Source organism: Cetorhinus maximus, chromosome 6 (assembly GCF_964194155.1).
Source record: "Cetorhinus maximus chromosome 6, sCetMax3.hap1.1, whole genome shotgun sequence".
Lineage (NCBI taxonomy): Eukaryota > Metazoa > Chordata > Chondrichthyes > Lamniformes > Cetorhinidae > Cetorhinus > Cetorhinus maximus.
In genome coordinates this window covers 105,425,398-105,448,425 of record NC_135884.1, presented here as the reverse complement: position 1 = coordinate 105,448,425, position 23,028 = coordinate 105,425,398, and the positions used below count along the sequence as shown (strand labels likewise).

At 43.3% G+C, this 23,028-nt stretch overlaps 1 long non-coding RNA gene across 1 annotated transcript in view; it reads left to right on the top strand.

Annotated features, from left to right (window-relative positions):
- LOC144681372 (uncharacterized) overlaps positions 1-19,518 on the top strand; it is a 35,588-nt gene extending 16,070 nt beyond the window's left edge. The window contains exons 2-3 of the long non-coding RNA XR_013576773.1: positions 13,260-13,343; positions 19,175-19,518. This is a non-coding gene — a long non-coding RNA (uncharacterized LOC144681372). The remainder of the gene's footprint in view (positions 1-13,259; positions 13,344-19,174) is intronic.
- The last annotated feature ends 3,510 nt before the right edge of the window (positions 19,519-23,028 follow it).

Genomic DNA, 23,028 nt, shown 5'->3' with positions numbered 1-23,028 from the left:
TGAGCTCCGAGATGTTCTTTGGCGCAGGTGCCTCTCACTTTCTCCTCAACCAGGTGGAGCCCCTATTAGTATTTCTGATCTTATTTCTACTTCTTTCTAGCATAGACTTTAATCTCAGTCTTCTTTTTAACATCGCTGTTGGCCAGACTTCTCTCAGGTGCAAACTCAACCTGTCTGAGCTCAGTGACTCAGTCTCCCAAAATTTCATTATCTGTCTGCATCTTGGGAAATTCTGTGACATTGCTTCCAAAGCCTCTTTGGCTTCATTTAGCTGATTCTTTAGCTTGTTCATTGAGCTGACACTGCCTTGGAGTTTATCCAAACTCCGGTCTCCTGGCCGTATCCAGCTTTACACCAGTCCCAGGGCTTCTTGTGAGCCACCTCAGATTGCCAGGGTTTCCCTTGAGCCCTCTCCAATTACCAGGGCTTCCCCAAGCCCTCTCTGATTACCAGGGCTTCCCTGAGGCCTCTTCAATTACCAGGGTTTCCCTTGAGCCCACTCCAATTACCAGTGCTTCCCCAAGCCCTCTCTGATTACCAGGGTTTCCCTGAGCCCTCTTCAATTACCAGGGCTTCCCTGAGCCCTCACCAATTACCAGGGCTTCCCCAAGCCATCTCTGATTACCAGGGCTTCTCCTGAGCCCTGTTCACGTTCCTTCTGCTGTGCTTCCATTCTACTGTTTGAGACTGCCTTCCTTTCTTCATGTTGCTGAATGGTTACACATTCCTTTTGCATTTGATCTTGAAGGATAATCAACTGTCCTTTCAACAGTTTAATTTCTTATTGCCTTTCCTTTGGGGTTTCTGTTGCCTTCTGCAGGGTTGCCTCCTCTCTGGGGTCCCTTATTCCCTTCAGCAGAGGTTGCCACTTCTTTGGGGTCTCTTGTTGCCTTCTGCTACTTCCTCCCTGGAGTCTTCTAATTTTCTGTCCATAGCCATTTTTCTTGTGTTTACCCCTTTAAATGTATTGCCGCTTTAAGAGCAGTCACCTTTTTTTACTCGGGCTGTCTCTGCAGATGTTGACTTTTCTGCACTGTGTTTCCCGCACTTTTTGAGTTTTGGTGGGATCTGCGGTCATGAGCCCCTTTCTCCTTTAGGCCTGTAAAACTTCATTCCCTTCAGGAAAAAAAACAGCAGAGATTTCTGGGCACTTCTGCAGGGTTTTTTCTCCTTTATTTAAAAATTTAAAACTGCAGCATTGCTTTCTGTTCTGAATGCCCCCCTTCCTTTAACTTGCAAGCTGTGTGCCAGCCTCTCCAACCCACAGAGCCTGAGGGGCTGCTGCCCATCCTACAATGTAAGTACAGATTTTCTTCCTTTCCCCATGCTTTGCTCACCCGTCCTGTGGATTCTCAGTCAGGGATCTTGCAATTTTGTTTTTTTTAATATCGGGAGTGCTCCGGGAGGTTACTCAGCCATCTAGATCGGGACCCATTTCTTCTTTAATTTAAAGCGACAGCATAGCTGGTGAATATATTTTCCTTTCTTTTTCATTTGATTTCTTCTGTTCAATCTTGTTTTATCCTCATCGCCAGCTTGTTGTAGGGTAGCCGAGTTGTGCTATTAATGATAGAGTTGATCTGCAGACACTTCTTGGGTGGAAACATTAGTTTATTTACAGTATACTCAGCAGCAACTACATATGTGCTTTCAATTCCAACTCCATCTCTCCACTGACTGATGAGGTAGCCTGCGCTACTCTCCTATTGGGTGCTATAGATCATGTGATCTTCCTTAACAAGTGTTATTCTCAAAGGTACATTGCACACTAAACAAAAGCATAATTACTACATCCACCGGCAATGGATGCCCTCTCAGTCCCTTTGGCACCAATTCCTGGAGACGGTGGCAAATGTGAGTCCCTGGACATGTGGAGGCGTCGGCGACACTGGCCCTTCTACAGATAAGACATGTGAGCTCTGTACACCCTCAGTCTTGTGAGCCCCAACACACAACGTTTTTGTGAGCCTCATCCTCTGCGTCCAGAGGGGGTACTGCTGGCCCTTGGTCTTGAGGTTTTTGCTCTCCTTTTGGTGAGCCAGACACCTCCATCGCAATCTTCTCCTTCTTCTCTCCTGCCTGTATGTGATTATGCCTGCAACAGTAAATCCATCCTCCATCTTCTTGATGGTCTCCTCTCTGCAGCATTAATGAGAAAGAGACAAGTGTCAACATTAGTCTCCAAAGGTCCTCTTTCTGTCAATGACTCGTCAGTGAACGGTTCAAGGGCTTTGTTCCCATGTCGAGAGTACTGGCCCCTGAACTGATGGCCAGTGCAGGATGCGTATCAAGATCCTCCCCCCAAGACCCTTTACATGACTGACTGCTGTGACATTACTTTGCCAGGTGCTTGGAAATGCTGCTTTCAGCCCAGGCACTGGGGTCCTCATGCAATGCACTCTAATACTGCACACTCAGGAATAAACTTAAGGGTAAACGTTTAGTCAGGAAATTAGATTATTTGAGGAGGGCTGAGGCTTCTCTTCTGTGAACCTTCCAGCACCACATCCTAACACATTTCTGAAGCTTGTCCAGTCGCCCAATTGCTCTTGAGTTTGTTGTCACTCTGGAGAATTTCCACACTGTGAGCAAGGGGTTAAATGGATTAGTGCCACTTTGCGGGATTAGTCTCACATGAATGGGCGGTGTTGCTTCACTTTCCTGATTCCCTGCATGTCTTCCTAACATGTTTCAGATGTGCCTCTCCCCTCATTTGGCAATGTACAGTTCAGTTGGGTGCCCCTTTAATTGCACCCCCACCCCCACCCCACCGCCCCAGAGCATACACCTGCCCTCCAATCCGCTGGCAGAACCCTCATCAGCAGAGCTTCGCCTCATTTTAATTTTGTGCTGTGCAATCACCACAGTTTGGAAGATGGTGGTGCAGAAGTCTAACTGCCAGACCAGCTTAACCCTCTGTGTGTGAGTATGGAAACCCCTCCCATCGTCAGGTTTCCCTCCCTCACAGGCCTCTCAATCCTACCCTCGTATTCCTTCATCCCATTGTGATTGTTGTGGATATCCGTTTGTTAGTCTCTGAACATTTTCAGGTGGATGTGCCTACACCACATTTGGACCTCACCCCTCCCCAATTTGAGGCCACTTGCTCAGTTAAACACATACACCCCCCACACACCCTCGGATACCCTCACAATGCCCTCTCCCCATCTGTAGGTTGCAGATGCCTCCCCTGAGCGTGCCATCTGTGGTGCAGTCTGATGCCAGGAACCCCAAGGACCGAGGCACATGATATCAGGACAACGCCCTATGCACAACATGCTGGGGACGACTGAGACTGGACTGACAGGCCCTCCCCCTCCCTGGACTGGGACAAGAACGGCCTTTGCAAACTCAACAATGTAAACTGAAACACTTCTTCACTCAGCGCTCCTCCCATTCTGGCCCCAAGTGACTTATGTTATCCTGTAGTATAATCTCTCCCCATCCTGGCGCTGAGGAGGCTAACACCCAGCACCCTCCCCCCAGTCATGTGACTGAGTGCAATCTCCCCCACTCATACCCCCCAGTACAGCCCTAGCCCTGCAGCCTATCAAAAGCCACCCCCGCCTTACTGCTGGTCTGGTCAGTAGAGACTTGCCTCTGATACCCCACTGAAAGTGATGTGGTGGTGCCGGCAAAGCCTGGCACTGATTCCCACAAATGCTGCACAATGCAAGGTAGGCCAATGAACCTCGAAGTCACGAGTGAAGTGCAGGTCATCGGGTGCACTTGCTTATACACCGTTGTGAAATATTGCACGCCTAATGTGGCCTGGTGATCCAGTGTGGGGGGATGATTCCAGCAAGCATCCCTTATAATGTGATGTATCACCTGGAACATCACCACCTAGAAGTTCCCCTCCAAGCCATTCACTATCCTGACTTGGAAACATATCGCCGTTCCTTCACTGTCACTGGGTCAAAATCCTGGAACTCCCTCACTAACAGCACTGTGGGTGCTGTTCAAGAAGGCAGCTCACCACCACATTTTCAAGGGCAATTAGGGATGGGCAATAAATGCTAGCCTAGCCAGCAATGGCATAGTGGTATTGTCGCTGGACTAGTAATCCAGAAACCCAGGGTAATGCTCTGGGAACCCGGGTTTGAATCCTGCCATGGCAGATGGTGGAATTTGAATTCAATAAAAATCTGGAATTAAAAACCTTATGATGACCATGAAATGATTGTTGTAAAAACACATCTGGTTCACTAATGCCCTTTAGGTAGGGAAATCTGTCGTCCTTACCTGGTTTGGTCTACATGTGACTCCAGACCCACAGCTATGATTCTTAAATCCCCTTTGAAATGGCCTAGCAAGCTGTTCAGTTGTATCAAACTGCTACCAAGTCACAAAAAAGAATGAAACCGGATGGACCACCTGGCATCGACCGAGGCACCGGAAATGACAACGGCAATCTCAGCCCTGTCAACCCTGCAAAGTCCTCCTTACTGACATCTGAGGGCTAGTGCCAAAATTTGGAGAGCTGTCTCACAGACTAGTCAAGCAAAAGTCTGATAGTCATCCTCACGGAATCATATCTTACATATAATGTCCCAGACACCACCATCACCATCCGTGGGTATGTCCTGTCCTCCCAGGAGAGGTGGCAGCACAGTGGTATACAGTTAGGAGGGAGTTGTCCTGGGAGTCCTCAACATTGACTCCGGAACCCATAAAGTCTCTCGGCACCAGGTCAAACGTGGGCAAGGAAACCTCCTGCTGATTACTACGTACCACCCTCCCTCAGCTGATGAATCAGTGCTCCTCCATGTTGAACACCACTTGGAAGAAGCACTAAGGGTGGCAAGAGCGCAGAATATACTCTGGGGACTTCAATGTCCATCGCCAAGAGTGGCTCAGTAGCCAATACTGACCGAGCTGGCTGAGCCCTAAATGACAGCTGCTAGACTGGGTCTGTGGCAGATGGTGAGGGAATGAGCAAGAGGGGAAAACATACTTGGCCTCATCCTCGCCAACCTGCCTGCCACAGATGCATTTGTCCATGACAGTGTCGGTAGGAGTGACCGCCGGACAGTTGTGGAGACGAAGTCCCACCTTCACATTGAGAATACCCTCCGTCATGTTGTGTGGCAATGCCACCATGCTAAATGGGATAGATTTCAAACAGATTTAGCAACTCAAGGTTGGGCATCCATGAGTTGCTGTGGGCCATCAGCAGCAGCAGAATTGTACTAGAACACAATTTGTAACCTCTTGGCCTGGCATATCCCCCACTACCATTACCATCAAGCCACAGGATTGACGCTGGTTCAATGAAGAGTGCAGGAGGGCATCCCAGGAGCAGCACCAAGCATACCCAAAAATGAGATATCGACCTGGTGAAGGACTACTTGCGTGCTAAGCAGCATAAGCAGCAAGTGATAGACAGAGCTAAGCAATCCCACAACCAATGGATCAGATCTAAACTCTGCAGTTCTGCCACATCCAGCCGTGGTGGTGGACAATTAAATAACTCACTGGAGGAGGAGGCTTCACAAATATCCCCATCCTCAATGATGGAGGAGCCCAGCACATCAGTGCAAAAGATAAGGCTGAAGCATTCGCAACAATCTTCAGCCAGAAGTGCCGAATAGATGATCCATCTCGGCCTCCTCCAGAGGTCCCCAGCATCACAGATGCCAGTCTTCAGCCAATTCGATGCACTCCACATGCTATCAGGAAACGGCTGAAGGCACTGGATAGTGTAAAGTCTATGGGCCCCGACAATATTTCGGCAATAGTATTGAAGACTTGTGCTCCAGAACTTGCCGCACTCCTAGCCAAGCTGTTCCAGTACAGCTACAACATTGACATTTACCCGGTTATGTGGAAAAATGCCCAGGTATGTCCTGTACACAAAAAGCAGGGCAAATCCAACCCGGCCAATTACCGCCCCATCAGTCTACTCTCAATCATCAGTAAAATAATGGAAGGGGTCATCAACAGAGCTATCAAGTGGCACTTGCTTAGCAATAACCTGCTCACTGATGCCCAGTTTGTGTTCCGCCAGGGTCACTCAGCTCCTGACCTCATTACAGCTTTGGTTCAAACAATGGCAAAAGTGCTGAACTCTCAAAGTGAGGTGGGAGTGACTGCCCTTGACATCAAGGCCGCATTTGACCGAGTGTGGCATCAAGGAGCCCTAGCAAAGCTGGAGTCAATGGGAATCAGGGGGAAAACTCTGCTGACTGGAGTCATACCTAGCACAAAGGAAGATTTTTGTGGTTGTCGGAGTCAGTCATTTCAGCTCCAGGACATTACTGCAGGAGTTCCTCAGGGTAGTGTCCTCGGCCCAACCATCTTCAGCTGCTTCATCAATCACCTTCCTTCCATCATAAGGTCAGAAATGGGAATGTTCGCTGATGATTGCACAATGTTCAGCGCCATTCACGACTCCTCAGGCGCTGAAGCAGTACATGTCCAAATGCAACAAGACCTGGACAATATCCAGGCTTGGGCTGACAAGTGGCAAGTAACATTCACGCCACACAAGTGTCAGGCAATGACCATCTCCAACAAGAGTGAATCCAACCATCACCCCTTGATGTTCAATGGCATTACCATCACTGAATCCCCCACTATCAACATCCTGGGTGGTTACCATTGACCAGAAACTGAACTGGACTAGTCATATAAATACTATGGCTACAAGAGCAGATCAGAAGCTAGAAATCCTGTGACGTGTAACTCACCTCCTGACTCCCCAAAGTCTGTCCACCATCTACAAGGCACAAGTCAGGAGTGTGAAAGAATACTCCCCACTTGCCTGGATGAGTGCACAAACTCATGTCCCACAACACTTAAGAAGCTTGACACCATCCAGGACAAAGCAGCCTGCTTGATGGGCACCACATCCACAAACATTCACTCCCTCCACCACTGACGCACAGTAGCAGCAGTGTGTACCATCTAAAAGATGCACTGCAGGAATTCACTAAGGCTCCTTTGACAGCACCTTCCAAACCCACGACCACTACCATCTATAGAGGACAAGGATAGCAGATAGATGGGAACACCACCACCTGGAAGTTCCCCTACAAGTCACTCACCATCCTGACTTGGAAATATATTGCTGTTCCTTCACTGTCGCTGGGTCAAAATCCTGGAACTGCTTCACTAACAGCACTGTGGGTGTACCCACACCACATGGACTGCAGCTGTTCAAGAAGGCAGCTCAGCACCAACTTCTCAAGGGCAACTAGGGATGGGTAAGAAATGGTGACCCAGCCAGCGAAGCCCACATCCCATGAATGAATTTTTAAAAATGAATAAAAGAAATGTATTAAGATGACGTTCATGATGTGCAATGCGACCCACCATTGAACCCTGGAGCGGATGATCACAGATGCTTTTACGATGGCAGGAAACAGATTTTTTTCCATCTCGTCACATTATCTGCTCTTGTCCACCATGACGCCCGCCGCAGGGAGGAGCAGAAAATCCCTCCCAAATGTTTTCTTCAATAATGCATTGCATAATACAGTACCAATGGCTGCTTCTTGCTGTTAAGAAGTTGATCCATCTGAAGCAGGATTTCTCAAGACTGGTTTATTTCTTTGCCAGCAGGTCAGACCCACAGCGCCACAACCGCTACCGCAAGTAGGGCAAAGAGGCAGGTTCCGAATCCAGCCCAGCCAGAACAGGGACCAAACCCCATGCTATTGGCACCAATCTGTCCACACCGGCCATCCAGCCAACTGCACCCCCACCCATGCTCCCCCAAACAGTTGGTGTTTCTGTGACAACAGGCACTTTTACATGCATGTTGTAGTCCTGGATCTATGAGCAATGATGGTAGAGGCTCCAATTTCTTTCCATCAGAGGGCTGACCAGGAATCTCTCCCACTTACCACCTGCCATTGGCATATTGGAAGAATTTACAAGTCAATTCTCAGCCTATTTGGCTGCGTTATGAACGCACCTTCCTTGATCGTCAAGTCCCAGAGTGGGATTTGAACCTGGAATTTCTGGCTCAGAGGTAGGGATGTTACCCACCATGCCAGACAACAAGACTTCCTTCTTCTCAGCACTACAATTTTTGAAAGCAAAATAAAATTGAGTATTATTGAAGAGGATAGACTCCCTCTTAAATGCATTTTGTTCTGTGAATGTGATGTATTCAATAAACTGCTGGTCATTCAAAGATTTTGATCACATTATTCTGTCTTTTTTTTCTTACAGGGACCTTTGAAATATCATTATAGATTAGTCTGCGTTTCCAACAGGTCAACAAGCTGAAGCAATAAGAGCCGATTGCTGTCACACAATATCAGAATTGTTTAGCAGGAACTTTGTTGGCAATCTGATATTGTGCAATGATTTCTTTTCAACATGCCCAAGGGCTTGTTTGATACAGAAAAAAATATTTTGTAATACACTTTCATATATTTCTTGTAAAATATATTAGATTTTCTTTAATAGGTTTAGCACAACAAAAATATCAGTTGAAATTGTGCTCATGCCATTTTTTGATTTGAAATTGAAAGCTTAGATAATAAAGCTGCGTACTATTTTCCTTAAGGTTCTTATACACAGATGAGCCCCCTAAGCAATACTGAGATATTTGTGATTTATACTGGAAACTTGGCACAAAATTGGACAGTGCCCGTAAACGAGTGCTGGGATCGTGTTTTGGGATTACCCTGCACCAGTTGCTTCCAATGCAGGCTGCCCACAAACCTCAAGCTGCCAGCCACGTTAAGTGATTTAGTCTGCAGCCAGCACTAAGTGTGATGTTTATTGACTGCATGCTTGAGCTAGGGACACAAAATTGTGAGAGGCTAACATGAGTTCAAGCTAGCATGCGCCACTTAAATCAGCCTGCAGCTCTTAAAGGGAAAGTGCATTGTAGCTGGAGCAAGTGCTCGGAGTCATTCTACAACTAGTTCTAACCTGGGAAAGGCAGAAGAATGGCACAACATAGCAGAGAGCAAGATCCAAGATTTCCTGCAGGCCTATGTACAGCAGGTGAAGAGATTTCATCTGTCTACAATGGGGCCAGGAGGTCCTTCAGACAAACTTTGTGAAGTCAGTGGAACTAGATAGCTGTGGCATTCAATGCTTGGAGTCCAGTTCTGAGGACCTGGATGCAGTGACAGAAGAAGCTCAATAACCTCACAAAGTAGTTAAATTTTGTGAATGTATCCTCCAATGCTATATCCCACCAACTAGCCTCATATGCTGCTTAATGCATCACACACCCTTCACTCACCTATCAATAATCAAACATGATTCAGACCTAACATTAATTGCTTCAACTCACCCTCATACACTTAGCACTGCTGCAAGCCTCGCACCCTCATCTCACAGCTTGCACACAGTGCCAGCTCTTCAACCATGCCATCCAAACACATTGCATCACATTCACTGACACACTTTCCTGTCCCTTGCAGGGCAAGGTGGTACATAACCAGAGGTAGCCACACCTAACCAGCAGGGAACAGGCACATCTGCATGTCCTGGTCCCATGGAGTTGGTGGTTGCCATCATTTGAGCAGCCGTGACTGCAGGAAGTAGCACAGCTGAAACAGTTGAAGAATACGGTATCTTTACAGCTAACCCTCCTTGTCACATCCACTTCCCCTCATCCAAGGATTTCTTCCAGTTTGCAAGCTGTAGCTGGCGTAAGCTCATTGCTTTCCCCTCTCCCTTCATCACAACCCTAGCCTTGTGCTTTTCTCATTTCAGATATGCAAGAATTAAAACATGGCCAGACAATGGTAAAACAGCAAGCAGTGGAGAAGCAGGAAGGCAATGACAAAGAAAAAACAGTGGGGGATTTTGCCCACTTCAAGCAGTGTTACACAGACTTATGTTGATCCAAGGCCAGGTGCTGCCATGGGCTGCTACCTGCAGCCCATGCAGCACCCTTAGTGATGTCATGGAAGAATGTTATGTGGGCTACACAAATGAATTCTTCCCCCACCATCACTTGTTTCACAATCGCAGCCACCAGACCATGTACTAGCTCTATTTGTGCTTTAGGGCATTGATTCAAGGTGGGATCTGCACATGGTGGAACAGTGGGCATGAGTGACCTGCAGCCAGCTGCCAGCTCACTGGAGAGCAAGGTTTCACAAGCATTCTGCTGCAAAGGATTCATGGGCACCTCAATGGGGCAGTGTACATAAGAACACCAATGGGAATGCTGGGTGCATTCTGAAACCTGCCAGAAAGCCTGTGACCAATGTCAAGGAGCATGGAGGAGTCAGGCACCAACTTGGCACAGGGCTTCAGAAAGAGCTTGGAGCCCGTCCTCACCAGTGTGGAAGTGGTGGCCAACTCTATTAGCACACTTGTGGACGCAACATGATGTAGCGTCTGACATCTTATGTCTCAGCTTCCTTTGCAGTACATGCAGAAGCCAGCCAAAGTCTGGGTGCTGCAGTGGAAGCTTAGGCTGAAGTCATGTAAGCTCAGCATGCTGTTATACAAGCTCAAACTATTGCCATCATGGCTGCGGGTACCAAAGTTCAAAGGGGCTTGCAGGGTCTCACAGCAGTTTAGCAACCTGTCCTCCATCAGATTACTAGGATTACCGAGGCACCCAGGAGGAGGGAGGGGAAAGGTTGGGGGGCTGGGATGGCTTGGTTCCATGTAGCTTGAATCTGCTATCTTCTCCGAGGATAACAGCTTTTGCCCTCCGCCCACTGCCACTGCACCAGTACTTTTGCTGTTGCCTGTAAGAGAGCCAGCCTAGACTGCTGCCTTCCATGCTGAAATGGTGCATTCTGAAGCCGAGCTTTTAAGGGCCAGAACTGTTAGAGGTTGTTCTGCAAAGATATCCACTGTCTCCAGCACCAAAAGTCAGCAGCCTTCCATCAGCCATGCTGCAGCCACTGGGACAGCACTCCATAGGAGCACTAGGACAGGTGAAGGTGCATGGAAGACAATCAGTGAGGAAATGATTAGTTGACATTTGTATGCAATTTGACATGATTTCATTCATAAATTTTGTTTGTAATGTTTATTTTATGACGGCTACTATTTTTGAACTGTGGCCAATGGTCAGTAACAGGGGGAAGGTGTGGGACTGTTGGTGAATGGGGAATTGGTGTTGAGTTTACTGATATTCCAGTCAGGTGAGTCAATCACAATCAGCCCAGCCAGATGGGACTATCTATGCTGCCTCGTCCTTTCCTCCACCGTCTCTTCTTCCTCCTCATCCTCCTGCTCCATCTGTCACTATGGAGCTTGAGGCAAGGGCTATGCCTTCATAATGGAGAGGTTTGCGCAGCATGCAACGGACCCCCATGAATCTTGACACATGCTCCGACAAGTACTGCACGGCTGCTCTAGAGCAGCCCAGGCAGCAGAAGCATTGTTCTGCTCTATCACATTTAGTGAGTGGGTTGCACACCAGACTCATGAGCCTGTGCTCAGTTGATAGCCCTTACCACCTAATAATCACACTTTGGTTTGCAGTGGTAGCTCAAATACAGTTGGCACAGGGGACTACCATGGAATGAAAGCATCATGAACACTGCCAGGATACCAGACATTGACCTGCATGATGCCCTGTGCATTTTCACACACCAGGTGGAGCTTGAAGGAGTGGAATCCTTTTCAGTTACATTACATCTCAGAATTGGTGTGTGGCACCTGCAAAGTGATGTATGTGCAGTCAATGGTACCCTGTACCATGGAGAAATCTGCAATCCTAGCAAAGCCATAAGCTTGCTCCATCTGCTTCTCGCTGGCAGGAGAGAGAGAAAAGCATTCAGCTCGCTTGCAATACAGTGGCTCAGTGACCTCCCTTATGAAATTGTGGAATCAAACTGGGAGATGTTACATATATTGCCTGCTCTAGTCTGGAAGAAGAAATATGTTCATAAATGTTCATGGCCACAGTCACCTTCATAGCCTCTGGCAATGCCGTCCTCGCCAATTTCAGTGAGGATCTCTTTTGTGAAGCAGAGGCATCTAATACACTCTACTTTGCTGAGGTCCAAGTTGGAGAATTGGTCCCTCAGCACCTATGTCGTGAGCCCTTCCCTCCCTCCTTCTCCTCCCTCTTCCAACAACTTACCCTGTTCTATGTTACCTGTGCCCATTCTCCCTATCATGTTGTACTCCAAACGGATTGCATACTACTGCACCCATCTCCTTATATGAATCCCATTCCTCAACATCATTCTTTTGAAAAAGTAAACTACATGAAGGAGGCCTGAGCAATTTATGTGAACACGCCCAACTCTTTGCAATAAAATATATAACATGACAGCTAAGGTGAAATAAGTAAATGAGCAAAGAATGCCCAAACATTGACATGAGGCAGAAGACAAAAGAAATGCTGAAAAGATGTAGAGAAGCAAGTCAAAAATCAGACAAAGTCAATTCAATGAATTATAAAAAAGAGAAATGTTTTTTTAACAACTAGAAGCTTTGGTAATCATTGCACCTTTTACTTGATCTTAAGTTACTTGACACTACAGTGGTGTCACATGTTAAACAAAATGTCTCTCTACTATTAAATTTCTCATCAGATTGCAATGTTCAACAACATGTGCAGAAGCTATTTTACTTTCCTTTTTGGAATAAATTCTTAAAAGTCTACATTTGAGTAGACACCGGGGAATGTTTTGGATGCACTTGTAAAGTGTCTTTTAGGTTTTGCACATACATCAATAACATGTTTTCAGGAAGTATTATAGTTAGTAAGACACTGTTTCATTCCTTTGTTGTCTTGCATACCGTCTGCTTTCCTTCCTGTCATCTTTGGTAGACTGTCAGAAAAGGCTGCAGGACTAAGTAATATTATACAGCCAGTGCCTTTAAGGTGTGTTTTAATACTCTGTGCTTGCAGTCAAATATTTATATGATTGTTACATGATTGCAAGATATATATATATATATATATCTGTAGATGCATACACTCTATATGTGTACATAAATGTAGGTCAAATATTAATGAATTCACAAATTATTGTACCTATAGCTTGACAGTAAAAGATCTTCAACCCTAAAGTCCTTAACAGCATTACCTAACATCATTAGACATTTATGGAAAATACTACTACAGACATAAGATAGAAAATATAAATAATTTAAAAAATAGAAAGTCAGTATTCTATGAAATAAAGATGTTACAGATACATTAAAGACAAAAATCTACTCTATTGCATGTCAGTTCAGAAATGTCAGTCATGTAACCGAGTTACAAAAGTAGGAATATTAAGTTTAAACATATGTAAAATATTAAATATTTTGATTTGAGTTAAAGTTAATATTTGTATTTGTTTTGTATGTTTTTACTACAGAAGATGGGTGGTTACCAAGTATCGAAGGAAGTGTTAGCATGTGCAACTCCCATATGGTTCTGTCAGCCATGATAACGTGTGCAGGTAATAAGGCTGATCCAGCATCCTGCCTCTTTTTCTTGACATCTGTCACTAATCACACTCATGATTCTCACTTCAGCAGCAGTGTTTTCAAATGTCGTTTCATTCAAAGGATCATCCAGATCTAAATTCTTTGAAGTTCATATTTATAATATGGGTACCACACATCATATACACAGACATATTTATATTGCCCAGGAAATGAATGGGTGAATTACCAAATTTGAAACTGTTGCCCAAAAATATGTAATGTGTAAATGAACATTACACTGTATCCACACAGCAAGTTGCAAGGAGATGAGGGGACATTGGTGCATGGCATATGCACAGAGGATACATGTGCCCTGCTAGTGGCTGTTAATCATGAGTTATATAAGGTTTGGTCAAATGTTGGTTATCCAGTCACAAGCTGGCAATGGCACTTGAATCCATAAATGGTATACCTGTTCATAAGCCACCGTCAGGGATCAAGTATGCTGTACATTTGCATGAATTTCTTGTAGTAACTATCTAGTTTTGGCTAATGTTTTCATAACTGAACAAAATGTAGTGGGACTCACTTCAATGGCTGGTGGAGTAATTCCACAGTGACAAATGATGTGATCTCTCAAGTGCGGCAAAGGATTCTGTTCCACTGGACTGGAATGAAAATGGCTGAAAGTATAGGATAGAAGTAGTTGTTGTCTTCAATTTATTTGAATGGAAATTGTTTGCTTTGAGAGGCTTAGTGCATTGTTTGTGTTGCTTTAACCTTTTCCAAGTGGGTAGCTGGTAAGCGTGGCTTATTGCTGCATCTGAAGAAAGCCTATGAAACTCAGCCTGGTGACTTTTAACTGTATTCATCTCAGGAACCTGTTTTGGCAATTAAAAACTGATTCAGTGGTGATCTTACATAATAATAAAATAATGGCAGTGTAATCTCAAATCCTATAGACAAATGAAGGGTTATTATTCCGTGGGCATTATAACTCAAACAATATTTAAGACTACCTCCGAAAGTGTCAATAAATGCGCAAAGCATTAAAATGATCATTGTATTTACGATATCCTTCTAATTATAGAAGATGAATCAATTGAAGTTTGTTTTACATTGAACTTTTGTCAAACCTTTACTTCCAGTTCTAAATGACTGTCAGTAATTCTCAAACAGCAAACGGTTTCATCTTTAATAGTATTTCTTGATATCAGAAATTATACACTGTGTTCTTTTTAAAAATAGTCTTAAAAGACTAGCATGCCAGAAAGGGCAGTAACTTACAAACGCATAACACAACCTTCTCTTCCCACCACTCACTTTTGTACATGAATCAGACACCCTTTCTATCAATAATGATCAAAGTATTCTTGTGTCTTTATAAAGATATAGTAGTCACCAATCACTCATAAGGCATTGGGTAAACACATTGTGGGTTAACTTATTAATTCTAGGCACAAGAGAACAGTTAGACATAGATATAAAGCTTGAAGACATCAGAGCTGTGTGTGTGTGCTTTGCTGAAAGCAAAAGTGAAATGAAGACTGGATCACATGACATGTCACTTATAACGATGTCACTTATAGCGATGTCATGCTGATACCCCTTAAAGGCATATTACAACATCCCCTTCCAAAGAATTAAACCTATTTACAATACATGTTCATGTTTAATTACCATTACATAAATGTATGGAACTGATGAACCTATGACTCTGTAAAGTTAAAGGTAATCTGTTGGTATGCCCAGGTCTTGTAATGGTAACCTTGTCTGGGGGTATATTTAATTACTCACAGTGATCTGTGCGATTGTCATTCTTGGATGTTGTTCCTGGTTGCATTTGGGGCCTTGTCCAAGATGCAAAGGACTGTACAGTGGTTGAGGAGCTGTAATGGATCTGATTTGTTCTCGGTTACACTTCACCTTTGTGAGTAATGGCTTCATGGGTTCTTGGTTCTGAACAAATCCTTGTCACCTCAGCTGGTTGCCATGTATCTTCTGTGGGATCCTGGATGTGAACTTGTTGTCCCAACTGTAAACTTGACAATTCTGTACATGCATTTTTATCGTGCGCATTAGTCATCTTCTCTTGCAGTTTTAAAAGTTGCTCTTTAGTTTCAGGGAGAGCAGAATGAGTAAGAATAGGTAAATTGGTATGCACTGGTCTGCCAAACATGAGCTCTGCCAGTGATGGAATAGTTTCACTTAAAGGTGTTGTTCTCAGATGTAATATTGCAATGTGTAGATCCTGCTTGGTCTGTCTACATTTGAGAATTAGGGATTGTGCTTAGGACCTGTAAGCTTCATCAACCAGTGAGGATCACTTTGCACTTATGTCCATCCTTGAATAGCTCTTCGGTTCTGTATGTTTTCAGCTTGTCAGCAGATATTTCTGGAATGCTTCCATGGGAGTAGGTGTGATCACCAATCCAACAATTCTGTCTGCTAGCTCTGCATTTGAAAAATCACCATACGTACCCTTTTTCCTGCATCTGCATCGAAGTGGTCTATGGATTCTGTAGGCTGTTGTCAAAATGGCATGAACTCTAGTCCATGAATATGGAAGCTTAGCCTGGTTCTGAATTCGCCTTCCAATACAGTCCATATCTTTTGGCGATCCTTTAGCTCTTCTGTTAATCCTGATGTGTTCAGCCCGTGTTCATTCCAATTGCTAAGTGTTTTCTTATGGCTTGCTTGTCTGGTTCATACACACCTGAATCAAGAAACCATAGATCTGTATGATGTTTAAACATTTTGAATTTGGATAGTCGGACAGCTGCATCTCAATTCAAACTGGGGAATTTTGTGGACATTCCAACAATATTGACCTTCCATCTGCTATAGGACCTAAGAGGAATGTCACTGCAGCCGCTTTCATGCAATTTTCCGAAGTTCCACCCAGAAAGACGAGTTATACTTTTTTTTGTTTGACTCTCCCTTGCTAACTGTCGATCCAACCCACACCTCTTTCCCTGCTGAACTAAGCTGGTGCTGGTCTTCTTGACGCACTGTCCCACTCATTGAACTGACAGGCCATGTGCTGCAAACTCACCATGCAGGATCCGTCTGCTTACCAGCGCTTTATTTATAAAACCGCACTATTTCGGCACTGTGTCTTCAAAGCTCTTCGCTGCTGTCAGCACGATATGTGTTCAACACTCTCTAACGCTGATCAAAATCTCAAGAGTCTTCTCATGCCACGTAGCACAATCTTGTCTGACCAATGTTATGTTATTATAATGATATAATAGACACCAATCACTCATAAGGGTTTGGGTAAACATGTTGTGGGTTCATTTATTAAGACTAGGCACATGAGAATAGGTATAATGTTTGAAGATATCAGAGCTGTGTGTGTGTGCTTTGCTCAAAGCAAATGTAAAACTAAGACTGGATCACATGACACATTTCCCTTCTAGTGATGTCATGCTGATATCCCTTAAAGGCATATTGCAACAATTATATCTTTCATTATCCCCCAAGTAATTCTTCATAAAAACTGCTCTGAAATAAAGCTACAGAAAGGAATGTCAATAAAAGAGAACATTTAATCAACATTTTAAGTTTCCATTAACGTATTCGGCCATTGATAAACAATTGGTGTATTGAATCATATGAATATGTGGTATTCAGATTAGTGCACAAAATATTCTATTAAATCCAGGATATATTTTTCCAATTTTCTACTTGTCAATTTTGTAATTTCCAAATTAATTACCTCTGTTTAGTCAGATTAATTCAGAAGTAAGTCTATTGATAAACAGACTAGAGTAAACTTCTCCAAAAGTAAATTAGGTTAAGCAATGCAGACAACGGTAATAACTTTTACAAAGTCACAAAGGATCCAAATGTCAAATTCAACAAGCAAATAGAAATATTGAAACAATATGCGTGGGACTTTTCAGGAAGATGTTTGGAAACTCAGTTGTGATGTAGCGGTGTACTGATTAACATCCAATATAAGCAAAATGGGGGCAAAGTTGTAAAGCCTACATAACTATTTTACCAAATCTTCACTATTTGTGGCAACCAAACTATTGTTAAATTAATGCTATTGAAAAGTCTTTCACATGCAGAGAGTCCAAATCAAAGGAATGTGAAGGGTATAATGATTAGAATCATATAGCTTACTGCATTAATTCCATTTTTTAAAGAGGTAAATATTTTTATTTAAGCTGTTCAAATTTGGATTTATTAATAATATTTTCTGATTACTGAAGGACATGAGTGATGCTGTATCCTTTCACCTCTAAGACCTAGGTTCAGATCAAGAATGGACTGCTAATAGAATAAATATTCAAGGCTAACTGATGGAGAAGAAACAGATGACATGTACTAAATAAGAAATAGTGGGGGCAGCCAAAATCATGGCAAAGGGATCGGCTTTGACGAGTCTCTAAAAGGTGGGGTGGGACATAGCAATGTAGAGGAGTTTGATAAGAGTGTATAACGTTAAGATGGCTGCAGCCTCTGCCGCCATTGGTGAAGCAGGAATATTCTGTAGGCCAGAGTCAGAAGATTTTTTGAAGAACTCATTTCTAGCGAATTTGTTTAGAGAATTTTTGGCGCAAAGCATTTGTATGCTGAAATGGTAAAAATATGTAATCTGACTATTAGTTCCAATATTATATGACTTCATTTCCTTTGGAATTTCTTCAGATCACAATGGATACCATATGATGTTGTACATAGGATCAGACCTCTGTAGTAGGCTTAACTTACACTTAACGGCATCATACCTCATTTATTTGACTTTCTCCCTTCTGTTTTGTTCACTGTTTCCAAGCTGCAATTTCTTTCTTTGAAAACGCTGAGCACTTCCATACCCAGCAGATATTTTTCAAAATTAATGCTTTCATTTTAACAGATGTAAAAGGTCTTTAGGCAGAAATCTGAAACAACTTTGGTTCTGGATTATTTATGTAAATATATTAGGAATCTGATTGAGGTCAGAAAACATGGTGTACCTCCAATTCTATTGTAACAATCTTTGACTTATTTATAACCCAGAGTGGAAGGTATCTTTGGTAGAATTATTAATAATTATGCATTTTCTTGAAATCTTCCACATTTCAGCTATTTTACCATTGTGGTACCTGTTCAATATGTGAACACAACTTCCCCACCAGCAAGTCTTCCTGTTAGGTGTCCCGACATCCAAGTTGCATGCTGACAAGTGGCAAGTAGCATTCACACCACACAAGTACCTGCAAATGGCAATCCTGAATAAGAGAGAACCCACCTCCCCATGACATTCAATGGCTCAATATTGAATCAACATTGAATCCCCCATCATCAACATTCTGGGAGCTACTATTGACCAGAAATGTAACTGGATCAACTACATGAATACTAACAGCACTGTGAGAGTACTTTCACCACATGGAACGCAATGGTTCAAGAAGCCCTTCTAAAGGGCAATAAATGTTGCCCTTGTAAGCAATGCCCCCATTCTGTGAATGAATAAGTCCATTTCTAAAAATAAATAATTATTATTTATCTATTAGAAAAACAAAATCTGATTTTAAGCATTCTGCATTCCTCGCAATTGTAGTTTGAAGTTTCCAAAATGTAGTCAATCTCCATCAGTTAGTGTATGAAATGATAAGTTAATTAATCATTTCCCTGCTAAGGGTGAATAAAATGCACAAATTTGGAAATATTGGATATTTGACCCCTGATCCTTACACATCTTTCATACATACATACATACATCTTTCATCAACTTTGTCAATCTCATGGTTTGTGAAGGCGATGAACTCCTAGCTAGTCATCGGCCAAATCGGCCTTTGCATGCATGGTGTAGACGGAATTCAAAAAGAATGAACTTACACTATGTATTTCTTTATTGTGTCCTCAGAACGTCTCAAAGCAATTCGCCTCCAATGAATTACTTTTGAAGTGTAATTACTGCTGTTCTGTAGATAAATGTGGAAGCCAATTTGTACAGAAGGTGCCACAAATAGCAAACAAGATGAATGACCAGTTAACTCGATTTGATGATATTGGTTAAATTGTTTCCAGGACACCAGGAGAGCTCCCTAGTCTTTTTCAAATATTGTGATTGAATTATTTGCACCCATCTATACAGGGAGACTGTTTAATATCTCATCTAAAAAACAGCTCCTTTGGCAATAGAGAAGGCCTCAGTACAGCCTGAAATATATGAGTCAAACTAACAGTCAGCTTTACTAAAATGTATAGTCTTGGTGTGAGTGCTTAATGTTATGAGAGTGTCAACTGCTAATTGCGCATCTTTCAACCCTGAATATGCCACATGTAATTATTATTTTGTTTAATGAATGTCACTTATTACTTTAACATGTCTATGTAGTTAATTAATTCATCCTGCTATTGCTAATAAAGCCACCACTACAAAAAGCACATTCAATCATCTCAGCTTAAATATTTATTAGTTGTTTCTTGATTAAAGTACATTCTTTAATCTGAATTCATTATGGATCTGCATTAAGTTTCCAGCTATGCATGAATCAAATCAGCAGTGATTGTGGATTCACTTCTACTCTTTAGGGTTATACAACATGGAATGGAGTCATTCTACCCATCATGCCTGTGCTGGTGCCTGGTACAGTTACTGTTTCAAGGAGTGCTAACGGCACATATTTCTGTGAGTGTTGTCATGTTTCAAAACTGACAGCTCTTCAAAGATGACAACTTGTATTTATACAGCACGTTTAACATAGGAAAATGTCCCAAGGTGCTTTACATAAACATAATCTGCCAAAAATTCAACTGCTGAAGAAGGAAGGAGGGGTGACTGAAATCCTCGTCAAAGAGGGATATTTTAAGGAGAAAACAGATGTTCCAAAGCAGGGTTGTTTAGTAAGGGAATTTCAGAGCTTAGGATCTAGATGACCAAAGGACCAAAGGCCTCATTGGGTGTAGGGGATACACAAGAGGTCAGAGCTGGAGGAATACACAATTGTCCGAGATGTAAAACAGGAAGAGATTCTAGAGTTAGGGAGGAAAGACTATGAAGGTCTTTAACACAAGGACAAGAATTTCTATTTGGAGGTTGTGGGCAACTGGGAGCTGATGTAGTTCAATAAATTCAGGTGGGATCAATAAATGGAACTCAATGTATGTTAGGGCATGTGCAGCAGAATGTGGAGGATGGGGAGGTCAGCCAAGAGAGCATTGGTCAAGGCTGGAGGCATCAAAGACATGGAAGAGGGTGTCAGCAGTTCAGCAGCAGATGGGCTGAGGCTTGGGCCAAGATAGTTGGGTCCTGATTTTCACCTATGAGGTGATATTGTGAGTCGAGACATTTCCCAATGTTGCAGTCCTGCCCATGCCCAGCAGTGCCTATTTTTATTGTGGGCTAGCAGGTGAGCTGGGGTCAGGGTGTCTGCTTCGCAAAGCAGGCCTGAGGCAAAAACAGAGGCGGGTGGATACCGAGGTGGACAGGTTAGAAGGCCTGCCCTTTTATCAATTATGTCAGTAACATCCTCAAAAAAACTCCAACTTGATCATCAAATGTGATTTCCCATTCACAAATCCATGTTGACTATGCCCAGTCAGATCATTATTATCCAAATGTCCATTTATCACATCCTTTATAATAGATCCAGTATTTTCCCTACTACTGATGTAAGGCTAGCAGGTCTGTTGTTCCCTGTTATCTCTCTCCCTCCCTTTGTATATAGTGAGGTGATATTTGCTACCTTCCAATCTTCAGGAACCATTCCAGAATCTATAAAATTTTGGAAGATGATCGTCAATGCATTCACTATATCTATAGCCATTTCTTTCAACACTCTGGAATGTAGGTCATCATGTTCCGGGGACTTATCAACCTCCTGTCCAATTAATTTCTCCAATACAACCTTCTTACTAATACAAATTTCCTTCAATTCCTCATTCTCCCCATTCCCTTGGATCTCTAATTCTGGGAGATTCCTTGTATCTCCCTCAGACACAAAGTAATCATTTAGCTTCTCTGCTATTTCTCGCTTTCCCATTATAAATTCTCCTGACTCTGCCTGTAATGGACCCACATTTGTCTTAGCCAAACATTTTTTTTTTACATACCTATAGAAGATTTTACACTCCATTTGAACTGCTGCAGTCCATGCTACATGCTTACCCATGCTACATGCTTCTCTGATCTCCTGCTTGATACCATGCCCCACACTATCACTTCTGTCTGGTGGCCTATAAATAACTCCTACCATTGTTTGCTGCCCTTTGCTGTGTCTTAGCTCCACCCAAACAGATTCCACATTTTGTTCTTCCAATCTGAGATCCTCCCTTACTTACGTACTGATCCCACTCCTCATTATCAAAACAATACTACCTCCTTTTCCTTTTTTCCTGTCCTTCCTAAATGTTTAATATCCTTGAATATTCAGTTCCTAGTCTTGGTCACCCTGCAGCCACATTTCAGTAATGGCAATTAGATTATACCCAATTACTTCTATTTGTGCCTTTAAATCATCTACCCTGATGCAAATGCTGTATACATTCACCTTCATTTTGCCTTCCTTCTAATTTCACTTTCCATTTTTCTACTTCCAGCTACCAGCTTTACTTCCTCACAATTTCAGCCGCCCCTCAGGTTTCCACCCCCCTGCCAAGCTAGTTTAAACCCTTCTCAACAGCACTAGCAAATCCCCCTGTGAGGATATCAGTCCTGGTTTTGTTCTGCTTGTACAGGACCCACCTGCCCCAGAACTGGTCCTAAAGCCTCATAAATCTGATGCCCTCCCTCCTGCACAAATTCTCCAGCCACATGTTCAATTGCTCAGTCCTCCTATTTCTTTACTCACTAGCACTTGGCACTGGGAGTAATCCTGAGATCACTGCTCTTGAGGTCTTGCTTTTTAATTTTCTTCCTAACTTCCTAAAATCTGCTTTCAGGACCTCATCCCTCCTCCTACCTATGTCATTGATACCAATGTGGATTATGACCTCTGGCTGTTCACCCTTCCTCAGAGGGTGTCCTGCAGCCACTCTGTGACATCCTTGGCCCTGGCATGAGGGAGGCAATACACCACCTTGGAGTCACGTTTACTGCCACAGAAACACCTGCCTGATCCCCTGACTATGGAATCTCCTATCACTATTTATCTCCCACTCTTCTTCCTCCCCTCCTGTACAGCTGAGCCACCCATGGTGCCACAGACTTGGCTCTGGCTGTGTTCCCCTGAGGAACCATCGCCCTTACCAATATCCAAAATGGAAAACCGATTAGCAAGCATAATAGACTCAGGGGACTCCTGCATTGCCTGCTGGATCTCTTAGACTGCCTGGTGGTCACTCATTCCCTCTCTGCCTGCATGCTCTTAACCTGTGGTGCAACCACCTCCCTAAATGTGCTATTATTTAGTTCTCTGCCTCGTGGATGCACAACAGTGACTCTAGCCATTGCTCAAGTTCTGAAACCCAGAGCTCAAGCTTCAGCAGTCAGTGACACTTTTTGCAAATGTGTTCATCTAGGATAACTTCCCACATACCACATGATGCACATTCCACTCAGCCGAGCTGACCTGCCATACTGTAACTTTAAAAACTATTCATTACAATTAGGATAAGTAGAATACTTACCAGTTACTCACCAGTTTCTTCCCCTGTAGCAGAGTAAGAGCTACAGGAGGCTGAAGAAAGAGGAAAGAAAAACAAGGCCTTCCCTCTTCACCAAACTTCCTCACTCACCAAACATCAACTTAAGAACTCTAATGCAGCAGAAAGCAG